A 12,720-nucleotide genomic window follows, 5' to 3' on the forward strand; every position below is an offset into this window, starting at 1 on the left:
TGAGAGAGGAGAAGCCTGTGTGGAATTCTGCAGTGGTGTCTTTATTATCGGGGTCTTGCAAAGGGTTCCAGTGACAGCTCTTCTGCTGAACTGGGCAGAGATGGGGGTTTATATAGGGTACTGATGTGTTGGAAATTGTTCAATGGCCAGGGTTGAGGAGAATACAACCTATAGCCTTACAGAGAGATAACAAGGGTCCAAGGAAGGAAGAGGGGCTACTTTGGTCCACTCATCATGACTCTGCATTTCTTGTCTTAGGCGGGTAACCGCCAGGGAGGCCTTGCAGGGCCTCTGACTGCTACAGTGACCAGTGAGTTCTGTACCAAATATAAAATGTTCCGGACAAAATTGTTTTTTTTTTTCTCCTTCTCTCAAATTGTTAGGAAAGTTAATCCACGAACACCAGAAGTTTATGTCCAAAAAGCAGACAGAGGAGTCCTGTAACTTTATCCGAATAAAGGGAGAGGCCATAGGACATTTCCCCTGGGGTCTCTCAAATTTTTAGGGGACGTAGCCTCCTTTTTATCCTAATTTGCCAGCTGAATTTCCCTCTCTCTTTCCCCATTGGCTGAGGTACTTGAGAGGTACAGACTTCCTGAAATACCTAATACCTAAGATCCCTTCTAATATATTCCCCGCCCCATTTTTCTTTTTCTTTGTGTCTCTGGTCATTTTCTCTAAATCCAGAGATTTAGCACATCCTTGGGTGAGCAACAATCTGTGTCAATTAGTGGAATTCCTGTGGAATTTATGGTTCCCCCCATTGCTTCTTTCACCTCTCCATATCTGGCCTTATCTACCATCAGGCCCACAGTTTGTTTGTAAAGACACCTCCTTCTCATGCCTTTCAAGCCCTCCTGATCTTATTTTCTCAGTAATTGTCTTTACAAACCTTAGTTATCATTGACTTCACTTTCTGTTCTTGGGTTCTTTTTGGTTTTGCAATTATTTGCAGTGACATAATTTTCTGTCTTTTTGTAGTAATTTCTGGATTAGTAGGCCTGGCTACTACCTGCATCTCCTTGATCACATGTTGAATAAGTTGCACCAAGCAAGGGATCATATATGGTAAAAAGATGAGAGTTGCTACAGTACATAAGAGGATAAAAAAGCATTCGTTTAACCCATAGTCCACCAGGTAACCACAAAAACATGTCCCATTCCCATCCCTTCTACATTTGGACCAGTACATTAACTAAATTTCTTATTTCCTTTGTTATTTGTTTCACCACTTTTCCATTGTCATCTATTTGCAAACAGCAGTTACAGTAATTTAATTTTCCACACACTCCCCCTTTCTTCTGGTAATAGATAATCTAATACCATCTGATGTTGAAATATTGCATTCCTCATCTGAGTGGATTGGTCAGCAAGATGGTCGAGCTGTAGCTGTCTGGTTGATTATTATTTCAAAGACAGCTTGTAACCTAATTATCCAGTTAAAATTATAAATGGGTTCTCTGGCACATGATATTAATTCACCAGGATTCCAAGTGGCTGGTCCATAGTGTTGTATGATTCGCTCAGGTGGCCATTCATCTTTTCCCCATTTTGGGTGCTCCCTCCAGCCAGGGCTGCTGGATCTCTAATTAGATCATCATATACCTTTGTAATAAACGCCAATCACTTGTTTTAAAAATTTATAAAAGTTTACTAAAAATAAAATGGAAAAAAATTTAATACAAGTATAGTAATAAAGATTAAACAATTAGAGTTAGGACAATTAGAGAGACAATAACAGCAAAAAGTTACAGCCCGGGCTGGGTACCCCTCTCTGGACAAAAGTGAGCCAGGAGAAGGACCCCGATAAAACAGAATTCCCTCCTTAAGAGGGGTAACCTGTTGCATACACAAATCACTTCATGAATATGCATATTTTTATTTAAAACAAGAAATTAGTCCGGTACTTGTTGAGGAATTCCTGTTAATCCCAGGCGCCTTGAAGTCTAAGTCGAGTTTGGAGAAGTTCGGTTTTTTTGTTGATAAGGAAAGCCATAAATTCCTCTCCTCTGGAAGATTTAGGGGTTCTGTAATTGTTATCTCTGTGTGAAGAATTTCTTGATTATCTTCTCCTTCTCTTGAGCAAAAAGAATACCACACACACATATTTTCTATTTTAACTACTAAAGCTTAATTTCAATTACAAAACTACATTTACTATATTATTAAAATGTTACTACAGCATAACTTTCCAACCTAGCATAATACATATAGTAAATATCTGCATAGAGCCATATAATATGCATTTTTCACACCTTGATTCCTAACTGATTTCCCTGAAGTTGTGGTAACAGAAAGAACAACGGTCTAATATACCCTACATAACATATCCCTGGCCAGTTTGGAGGTAACTTGCAATAGGCATGTTGGCCACCCATGGCCAGCTGTGAGATCTTCCTGGCCCTCTGCAGATCCAACAATTGCTAAGGTTAGAAGTTTTTGCTACTTCTTCTCCTAGGACTAAAAAAATTATTTGCCCACCTCTGGCCCAAACTTAACTGACAATATAAATGTAAGATTATTAAAAAAAAAAACATTCTAATGGTATAATCTAATTTCCTAAACTAATTTTCATGCTGTCTTACCCAACACCTGTGGTGAGTGAAGGCACAGAAACCACTTAACATGAAGAAAACAATGACAGTGAAGATTAGCCCCCAATGACTGGAGATTCTAAAGGAGGGATGCCCATACAATTTTAGCAGACAGTCTGTGGGTAGGCACATGAGGATTCCCCCAATGCCGGCACCCTTGCTGCTGCTCCAATCCACTCCTGCAGTGTCAGTTACGGCCTTCTGTCCTTCTCCTTCAGCTGAGATGTCCAAACCATTGGGGCTTCAGAGACCTTGACCCAAGTGTGATGGGTCCACCCGTGTTCAGCTGTCTTGATGGCTGTTTCTGTGGTCAGTGAAACTTGGAAAGGTTCACGTCACTTCGTCACCAGTGGTGCATCTTTCCACTCCTTAACTAGGACCCAATCTCCTGGTTGGATGTTACAAACAGCAAAGTCCAAAGGCAGGGTCTGTGCCAGCTGAACTTCCTGTCAAAGAGATTTCACAAGAGATAGTATCCTGGCCACATATTGTTTCAAATTTACATCACTTATTTCCACCACCCCCCCCCCCCCCCCCACTAGGTTGAGAATTATAAGGGTAAGAAATTCCAAACATCAGTTCAAAGGGAGATAATTGAATATCTCCTCTGGGTCTGGCCCTTATTCTTGCCAAAGCCACGGGCAAAAGACATATTCACAGCGTCTTAGTTTTTATCACCAGCTTCAAAAGGTGTTTCTTTATTTCTCCATTCATTCTTTCAACCTAAGCCCAATGCTCTGGAGCTGCCAGGGGGTATGGAGGTTCCATTGTATTCCTAAAGCAGTCATAACCCCTTGAAGGATTTTTCCTGTTAAATGAGTTCCCCTATCTGAGTCTATTGCTTCTACAATCCCATACCTTGGAATTATTTGTTTAAAAAATACTTTAATAACTGATCCTGTAGTTGCTGAAGCAGTTGGAAATGCTTCTGGCCACCCTGTTAGCTAACATACTATTACCAGAAGATATTTAAACTTTGCCACTCGGGGCATTTTGGTAAAATCCACCTGGCATCTTTGGAAGGAGCGTACAGCCCAAGGCCTCCCTCTCCTGGCAGCTTTCTTTGTAAGCCTGTTATTGGTTTTAGCATAAATCAAGCAACCCTCAATAGCTTGCTTTGCCGGACTAAAAAGACCCACAGTAAGATACATTTTGAGGAACGCTTCTGCCAGTCCTCGAGAGCCCCAATGACTCCTTTCATTAAGTTGTTTTAAAATCTTTAAGGTCAGAGCTTTTGGTATCCACTGTTTACTATTTCTTGTAAACCAATTATCCCCTCTTTCCTCTGCCCCACTCTTTTTAATTATCTCAAGCTCCTCTGGTGGTAAAGACAGTTTCTCTGGCAGTGGTGGCATTACTGGGAGCAAAGGGAGGATCTTAGAGATTTTTGGCAACAATGCAGCTTTCCGAGCTTCTTCATCACCCAGTTGGTTACCTGTTGCCTCCTCTGAGCACTCTGCCTGGTGTCCCCTTAATGTGTATTATTGTCGGCCCTTTTGGTAAATTCACCTCCAACAGGCGAGAAATTAGGCTCACATCAGCTAACGTTTTTCCCCTGCAGGTTAATAAACCTCTTTCTTCCCATAATTTCCCAAATGCATGTATCACCCCATATGCAGATTTAGAATCAGTAAAAGCATTCACTATCTTGTCCTGATATAATTCACAGTCTCTCATAAACACATACAGTTCCGCCTTTGAGCCGACCATGTGGGCGGCAACCTCCCCCCTTCCTTTAACTGCCTTCCATTAATGATAGTGTATCCTGTAAATCGCTTCCCTACTATCACCCTTGAAGACCCATCAATACACACATTTTCTCACTCAGGCCAGGAAGTGTCTCGTAAATCTTCCCTAGCCCAGGTCTGGAGATCTATCACTTGAATGCAGACATGGGTTTCTTCTTGGCCCCCCCTCTTCAGGGCCGTTCACAGAGGCTGGGTTAAGTCCTTCCCCACTTTTCACTTCTAAATCTTCCTGCTCAATTAAATAAGAGTCATACTGTTATGAACAAAGTTTCCAGGTGTTCCCCAGAGAGGCGGGCAGGGCCTTCCGAGTTCCCATGGCAACACTGGAATGACTGCTGGCTACCGATATTGAAATGTTAATTAGTTAATTGCTCTGTTTGTTTTCTCTAAACTACCCAGAGGTAACCTGCCTTCCCCCCCACCACACTGACATTCTGGGACTAACATGCAAATAAGAAAACCCCCTGGGATCATGGGAGTATTTTTGGGGGTAAAGACACCCCTAAATAAAAAACTAAACACAGTGGAGGGGAATAGACAAATGCCCTAGCCGAGGAAGAGGGAAACACAACCCGTGATCAACTTTTGTCTGTCACCATAACCTAAAAGCGACTAGACTGGGGTGGGCTGGTGCAAGTGGAGCTGGAAGAGGCAGAGACTTCTAGTGCTGGCACCAGGGAAGGAGCGGGGACAGCTGATGTTCTGGATTTCAGCAACAAACTTTGCACACCTCGCCCTTTGGCCACAGGTTGTGCCACCGGGTAGAAGAAGGGATAGCTGCTGCTCTGGACTTAAGTGACAGACCCTGCACGCCTCCTTCCTTTTCGCCACCTGGAAGAGCTACAACAATAGGGGCAAGCTCCACTGAGGACCCCTACCCAGCTGATCTTTTTAATAAGAGAGCTGAGCATTAACAAAGGCATAAGCCCTGTCAATACTGTAATAACCGAGTGCTGGTCATCTACTTAGAGGCTCTTATAGTTAACAAAGCTTTAACTTGTTGTGAAACTAAAACAATCAGATATTGTGAAAAATGCAGAATGTATGGCTCTACGCAGATATTTACGATATGTATTATGCTAGGTTGGAAAGTTATGCTGTAGTAACATTTTAATAATATAGTAAATGTAGTTTTGTAATTGAAATTAAGCTTCAGTAGTTAAAATAGAAAATATGTGTGTGTGGTATTCTTTTTGCTCAAGAGAAGAAGAAGATAATCAAGAAATTCTTCACACAGAGATAACAATTACAGAACCCCTAAATCTTCCAGAGGAGAGGAATTTATGGCTTTCCTTATCAACAAAAAAACCGAACTTCTCCAAACTCGACTTAGACTTCAAGGCGCCTGGGATTAACAGGAATTCCTCAACAAGTACCGGACGAACTTCTTGTTTTAAATAAATATATGCATATTCATGAAGTGCTTTGTGTATGCAACAGGTTACCCCTCTTAAGGAGGGAATTCTCTTTTATCGGGGTCCTTCTCCTGGCTCACTTTTGTCCAGAGAGGGGTATCCAGCCCGGGCTGTAACTTTTTTGCTGTTATTGTCTCTTTAATTGTCCTAACTCTAATTGTTTAATCTTTATTACTATACTTGTATTATTTTTTTTCCATTTTATTTTTAGTAAACTTTTACAAATTTTTAAAACAAGTGATTGGCGTTTATAACAAATGGTAGCAGAGGATGGTTCCTAATACCTCGCTGTGGGTGCTGTAGGAGAATTAGAGTGAGAAGACGCGTCCTGCCCTGATTAGGCAGTCTCGCTCTGTTCCCCTAGTGTGACCACAGACCGCAGGTTACGATCCGATGGACAAAAAGAGACAATAAAGCAAAGAAAAGGGAAAGAATTTCTAAACCGCGGTAATTAGCCCCTAAGACCAAAGTGTACACGAAGAACAAAGACCCAAGGACAACGGATAGGTAAGTATTTGTTGGGGATGAATGTGTGAATGGGGTGGATAAAGGGGGGATGAATGTGTGTGAATGAGAGGCGGGCTGGTTACCCCAGACCTGCTAAGTGAGAGCGGTAGTCTCCTATGCTGCGTTTCCGTCTTTTTCGCGAGAAAAGCGGCCAGTACAGAGACGAAGCGAATGATAAAAGAGTGAGAGAATCCCCCCCCAGGGAGGTTGAATTGAATGGGCTGGGTTGAGGGATTAATATTCAAGAGAACCCAGGGTTGCTGCTGGGTTGAGATATTAATCCTCAAGAGCACCCAGGGTTGAATTAAAAGTCTGCTGGGTTGAGATATTAATTTTCGAGAGCACCCAGGACTGAGTAAAATTTTGCCGGAGTGAGGGTACACCCGAGAGAATCTGGGGTTGGTAACAACTCAGCCAGATTGAGGGGTATCCAAGAACACCGGTACTGGCCAGGGACACCTAAAGGTGTAATAGGTGTGTTGAAAAATAAAAGGTACCTTGTTGTTGTGGTTGTTTTGTTGTGTGTGTGAGTAAGTGAAAAATAAACTTGAGCGAATGGGGACAAATGAAAGTATACGTAATGCAGATTGTTTATTTTAAGCTTTGTTGTAGTTCCTTGGAGGAAAGTGTGTTGTGTTGAAGGGTGGTGAGAGAAAAAGGAGGTTTATTTTGAGTGTAGTCGAGGGAAAAGTGGTATTTGGGTAGGGGGAGGAAGGTGGAACAGAGGCAGGGGGTGAGTAGATAAAATCTTGAAAAATGGGACAGAAATCCAGTAAGAAATTATCAACAGAGATACCCCAAGATAGTCCCCTGGGAGTTATGTTAGCCAACTGGGAAAAAAACCCTTGTACAAGAAATAAAGACAAAGTAAAGATGATACAATTTTGTATGCTTGAATGGCCAACAAAGGAAATAAGATCTGACCACGTTCATTGGCCTAGATATGGTTCTTTTGAGAAATGGATTTGTCAGGCTTTAAATGTATTTGTAAACTCAAAGGAACCGTTTAATTCAGAAGAAAGAGAATATGCCACGTGTTGGACAGGGCATTTTAGGAAAGTAAAAATCTTTAAGGTTTCAGAAATCCCCGAAACAAAACAAGAAAGGAAAAAAAAGGGAAAAGAAAAAGAATGGGATCCTTTAGAAATGTTACCTCCTCCCTTCCCATTCGCGCCTGCATCGCCTGCGGCCCCAGCACCGCTTTCGGGTCCCAGCGAGCTGCTCCCCTCAGCTCCGCCTGCCCCGGTGCCGGTGCCTGTCCCGGTGCCTGCGCCCACCCCGGGCTCTGGCTCGCCGCGTGTTCCTGCCCCGGTTCCCGTGCCCGCGGCGGCGGCTCTGCAGGCTCCCGTCCCGCTGCCTGCGGCGGCCCTCCCGGTCCCTGTTTCGCCGCCTGCCGCTTCGGTACCGGCCCCCGCCTCGCTGCTCGCGGCTGCCCGACCGGCCCCCTCCCCATCCTGCCCAGTTTGTCCGCGGCTGGTCCGCTGGCCGCGCCCGGCGGGCTCCCGTTAGTCCCGGCTGTCCCGTCTCTGGCCGCTTCTCCCGCAGCGGTTTTCTCGGCCCCATCCCCCGCGGCTTTGCCCGTTCCGGCTACACTGAGCGCTGCCGCCGCTGCCCTGCCTCTGCCGGGAGCGGCCGGCTCAGCCGCCGTGAGCCACGTGGAGGCTGACCGCACTCCCATCCGGTATCCCCCGGACATGCTGCCCCCTTCAGCAGCTCCGGCAGCAAACCCCGCCCGTGCTCCGCCTCTGGAGGACCTGGCCTCTATGGTATGTCCTCCTCACACCGCCCTTCCTGCCCCGAGTCCCGTTCCCTTGGAAACCGCAGCTCCGGCTCCAAGGAACTCCCTGTCCCGAGAAGATGCTCCTTATAAAAATACTAGAGGTGCAGTTAGGAGGCAGCTTTCTCCTGATTTTTCCTCACCACACGAAAATAAAGCTGCAGAAAAACATTGGAATAAAGAAATTGGTCTATTTCCACTAAGAGAGGTCCCGATGGGAGGGGGTGGGATTGGATTTGTGAATGCTCCCCTGACTTCTTCCGAAGTCAGAAATTTTAAAAAGGAAATCAAAGGGATTTTAGAGGATCCCATCGGCACAGCTGAACAACTTGACCAATTTTTAGGTCCAAACGTTTATACCTGGGAAGAAATGCAGTCTATAATGAAGATACTATTTTCTCAGGAAGAAAGGGAAATTATAAGAGTTGCAGGCATTAAAGCCTGGAATAAAGAACATCCACAGGGGCCCTCTGGAGAAGACATAATGCCAACTGAACCTCCGGGGTGGAGTCAAAATAGTGAGGAGGGGAGAAAACTTATGAATGACTATCGCAATACAATAATCAAGGGAATAAAAGGGGCGGCACCTCGAGGGCAAAATGCTAAAAAGGCTTTTGAGACACAGCAGGGGAAAGAAGAGACCCCAACTGAATGGTTAGACAGACTTAGGAAAAATATAAAACAATATTCAGGAATAGATCCTGAAACTGATGTGGGGAAAGCTTTGTTAAAAATTAACTTTGTAATGAATGCTTGGCCAGATATTAGAAAGAAATTAGAAAAAAATTGAGGATTGGCATGATAAACCATTAGATGACTTATTAAAGGAAGCTCAGAAAGTTTATGTCCGGAGAGATGAAGAAAAAGCTAAACTGAAGGCAAAAATTATGGCAGTCACCATGAGAGAAAACAAGTACAAGAAAAATCAAAACCACACAGACTCTACTCCTAACGGTCATAGAGACAGAGGAACAGAAAAGAATAAAACCCCAATACAAACCAAACCTCAGGAGCATTTTAGGAATGTCTGTTTTTACTGTCAGGGCGAAGGACATTATAGGAGGGACTGTCCTAAGCGGGCAAAAGATCTGAAAATCTTCAAAGAGATGAGCACAGAAGAAGAATAGGGGTGTCCAAGGCTCTATTTTCTAGGCGACAGATACCATCTGGAGCCTGTGATAACTTTAAAAGTAGGTCCCCAAGAAGAAGAATTGGAATTTGTAGTAGATACAGGAGCAGAAAGAACCTGTTTGTTAAATATTCCAAAAGGTTATAGTGTAAGTAAAGATACTGTAAAAGTAACAGGAGCAAAAGGAGAGAGTTTCACTGTTCCTGTCATCAAAAATGTGGTAATGGAGGGAGAAACTAGATTTTGGATGGGGGATGTCTTGTTAGTCCCAGGAGCAGGTAGTAATTTATTGGGACGAGATTTTCAAGTGAAATTAGGGATAGGAGTTATACCAGAAGATGGGAGGATGACAGCTAAAGTGCTAAAATTAGACCAGGAGGATGAAAAGAAAATTAAAAAGGAAGTTTGGGCTGGTGAAGGAAATAGGGGAGGATTAAATATCGATCCTATAAAAGTTACAATTGAGAGAGAAGATTGTCCCATATGTGTGCGTCAGTATCCTATCTCATTAGAAGGACGAGAAGGTTTGAAGCCAGTAATAGAAGGGCTAATAGAGGATGGGACATTAGAACCTTGTATGTCTCCTCACAATACCCCTATTCTCCCAGTAAAGAAGTCTGATGGGAGTTACAGGCTGGTACAAGATTTAAGGGAGGTAAACAAGAGAACTCGGACTCGCTACCCAGTGGTACCAAATCCCTATACTCTCCTAAGTAAGGTCCCTCCCCAGCATCAGTGGTTTAGTGTGGTGGATCTTAAAGATGCTTTTTGGGCTTGCCCATTAGCCAAAGAGAGTCGAGATATCTTTGCCTTTGAATGGGAGGATCCACAAACTGGGAGAAAGCAGCAATTAAGATGGACGAAATTACCACAAGGCTTTACAGAGTCCCCAAACTTATTTGGACAAGCCTTAGAAACAATATTACAAGCTTTCCCCACTCCCCCTGGGACACAAATTCTCCAATATGTGGATGATCTTTTACTATCGGGGGAAGTTGAAGCTGAAGTCAGGGAGGCTACTATAAAACTTTTGAATTTTCTTGGGGAAAAAGGATTAAGGGTGTCAAAAGGGAAGCTGCAATTTGTGGAACCAGAGGTAAAATATCTTGGACACTTAATAAGTAAAGGTAGTCGGAAGCTCAACCCAGAAAGAACTGCATGATTTTATCCCTTCCCCCTCCCTCTTCCAAGAGGGAGATCAGAAAACTACTTGGGTTATTGGGATATTGTAGATTATGGATTGAGGGATACACACAGGCAGTAAAGTTTTTGTATGAAAAATTAACAGAGGGAGATGATATAAAATGGACCAAGGAAGATGATGATAAATTAGGAGAACTGAAGTTAAAACTGGCCTCAATACCTGCTTTAAGCTTACCTTCACTAGAAAAACCCTTTCATCTGTATGTGAATGCAGAAAAGGGGGTGGCTCATGGAGTTCTGGTTCAGGAGTGGGGGGGAGTAAAGAGACCAGTGGCTTATTTATCAAAGATGTTAGATCCAGTGAGTCATGGCTGGCCAGTATGTATTCAGGCTATAGCAGCTACTGCAATCCTGGTGGAAGAAAGTCGTAAACTGACTTTTGGAGGCAAACTAATTGTGTGCACACCTCATGCAGTACGAAATGTGTTAAATCAAAAGGCTGAAAAATGGTTGACAGACTCTAGGATGTTAAAATATGAAGCAATCTTGATAGACAGTGATGACTTAACACTAGAAGTAAACAGAAGTTTAAATCCAGCTCAATTTTTATATGGGGAACCAACAGATAATCTAATACATGATTGTCTAGAAATTATCCAATACCAAACAAAGGTTCGAGAAGATCTTGAAGAACAAGCCCTTTCAGAAGGGGAGATAATTTTTGTGGATGGTTCCTCCAGGTGTCTACAAGGAAAAAGAATGTCAGGGTATGCAGTAGTGGATGGGAAAAACATGCAAACTATTGAAAAGGGGAAATTACCTTCAAACTGGTCAACTCAAACCTGTGAATTATATGCTCTAAAAAGAGCACTGGAATATTTAGCACACAAAAAGGGAACTATATATACTGATTCAAGGTATGCCTTTGGAGTAGTACATACCTTTGGAAAAATTTGGGAAGAAAGAGGATTGCTTAATTCAAGGGGAAAAGGATTAGTACATGAGGGGCTCATTTTAGAGGTTTTAGAAGCATTAAGATTACCAGAAGAAATAGCTGTAGTACATATTAAAAGTCACCAAAAGGGAGTGACTCCAGAAGTAAGAGGAAATAATTTGGCAGACCCGGAAGCTAAGGATGCAGCAGAAAATGGAACTGAAAGAGTTATGCTAATATTAACTCCAAATGAGGAGAAATTGGAAATTCCAAAATTTAGTGAAGCAGAGGAAAAAGAATTAAAAAAAATAGGAGGTTTACAAGATGAATCAGGGAAATGGAAACTTCCTGATGGAAGACAATTACTTAATAAAATACTTACTAGAAGGATATTAGAAGACATGCATCAAAAAACTCACTGGGGTACTCAGGCTCTGTGTGATCACTTTCTAAGGAACTATGGGTATATTGGGATTTTTGGGATAGCAAAGAAGGTTACTGAAAAATGTATAACTTGCCAAAGGATAAATAAAAAGGTAATGAGAAAAACCACATTGGGAGGTCGGGAATTAGCTCTTAGGCCATTTCAAAGTATTCAAGTAGATTTTACTGAACTCCCTCAAGTTCAAAGATGGAAGTATTTATTAGTAATAACAGACCATCTAACTCATTGGGTGGAAGCGGTTCCCACTGCCACGGCTACAGCCAACGTGGTAAGTAAAACCCTTTTGGAACAGATTATTCCAAGATATGGAATGGTTAATAGGATAGACTCAGACAGAGGAACACATTTTACGTCAAAAGTGTTACAACAATTTATTCAGACCTTGGGGATAAAATGGGAATTACACACCCCATGGCATCCACAGAGTTCTGGCCGAGTAGAGAGAATGAACCAAACTTTAAAAAGAACTTTAACTAAATTAATAGTTGAAACCCGAATGTCATGGGTACAATGCCTACCTTTAGCCTTACTGAGGATTCGAACACAACCCAGGTCAGACCTGGGAGTGTCACCTTATGAAATGATGTTTGGATTACCTTTTTTGACTACTCTACATGAAAATGCTACCCATGAGGTAGGGAAAGAAAATGTTAAAAAATAAGTGAACACTATTGCCAAAACTCTTGAAAATTTAAGGTTAAAAGGAATAATCCCCCAAACCACACCTTTAGACTTTAAAATCCATAATATTCATCCAGGGGAATGGGTGTTGGTAAAAACATGGAAAGAACAATCTTTAACTCCACAATGGGAAGGTCCTTTTCAGGTATTGCTGACGACCGAGGCTGCGATCCGGACCAGGGAACGAGGGTGGATCCACGCCAGCAGAATCAAAGGACCTGTGGAAGAACCTAAGGAGTGGACGATAACCTCTGAACCGGGTGATACAAAATTGATTCTTAAACGGGGAATGGGTGGTAATGAACTGGGAAGACCCGAATGATCCAAGAAATATACACAAGATCACA

At 42.7% G+C, this 12,720-nt stretch overlaps 1 long non-coding RNA gene across 1 annotated transcript; it reads right to left on the reverse strand.

The window, feature by feature from the left end:
* Positions 1-377: 377 nt before the first annotated feature.
* Positions 378-2,689, reverse strand: LOC137464266 (uncharacterized). Its single transcript, XR_010994143.1, has 2 exons — positions 2,256-2,689; positions 378-1,605 (listed from the first exon to the last, which is right to left on the reverse strand). It is a non-coding gene; the product is annotated as an uncharacterized lncRNA (long non-coding RNA).
* Positions 2,690-12,720: the final 10,031 nt, after the last annotated feature.

This window comes from Anomalospiza imberbis, chromosome W (genome assembly GCF_031753505.1).
Source record: "Anomalospiza imberbis isolate Cuckoo-Finch-1a 21T00152 chromosome W, ASM3175350v1, whole genome shotgun sequence".
NCBI lineage: Eukaryota > Metazoa > Chordata > Aves > Passeriformes > Viduidae > Anomalospiza > Anomalospiza imberbis.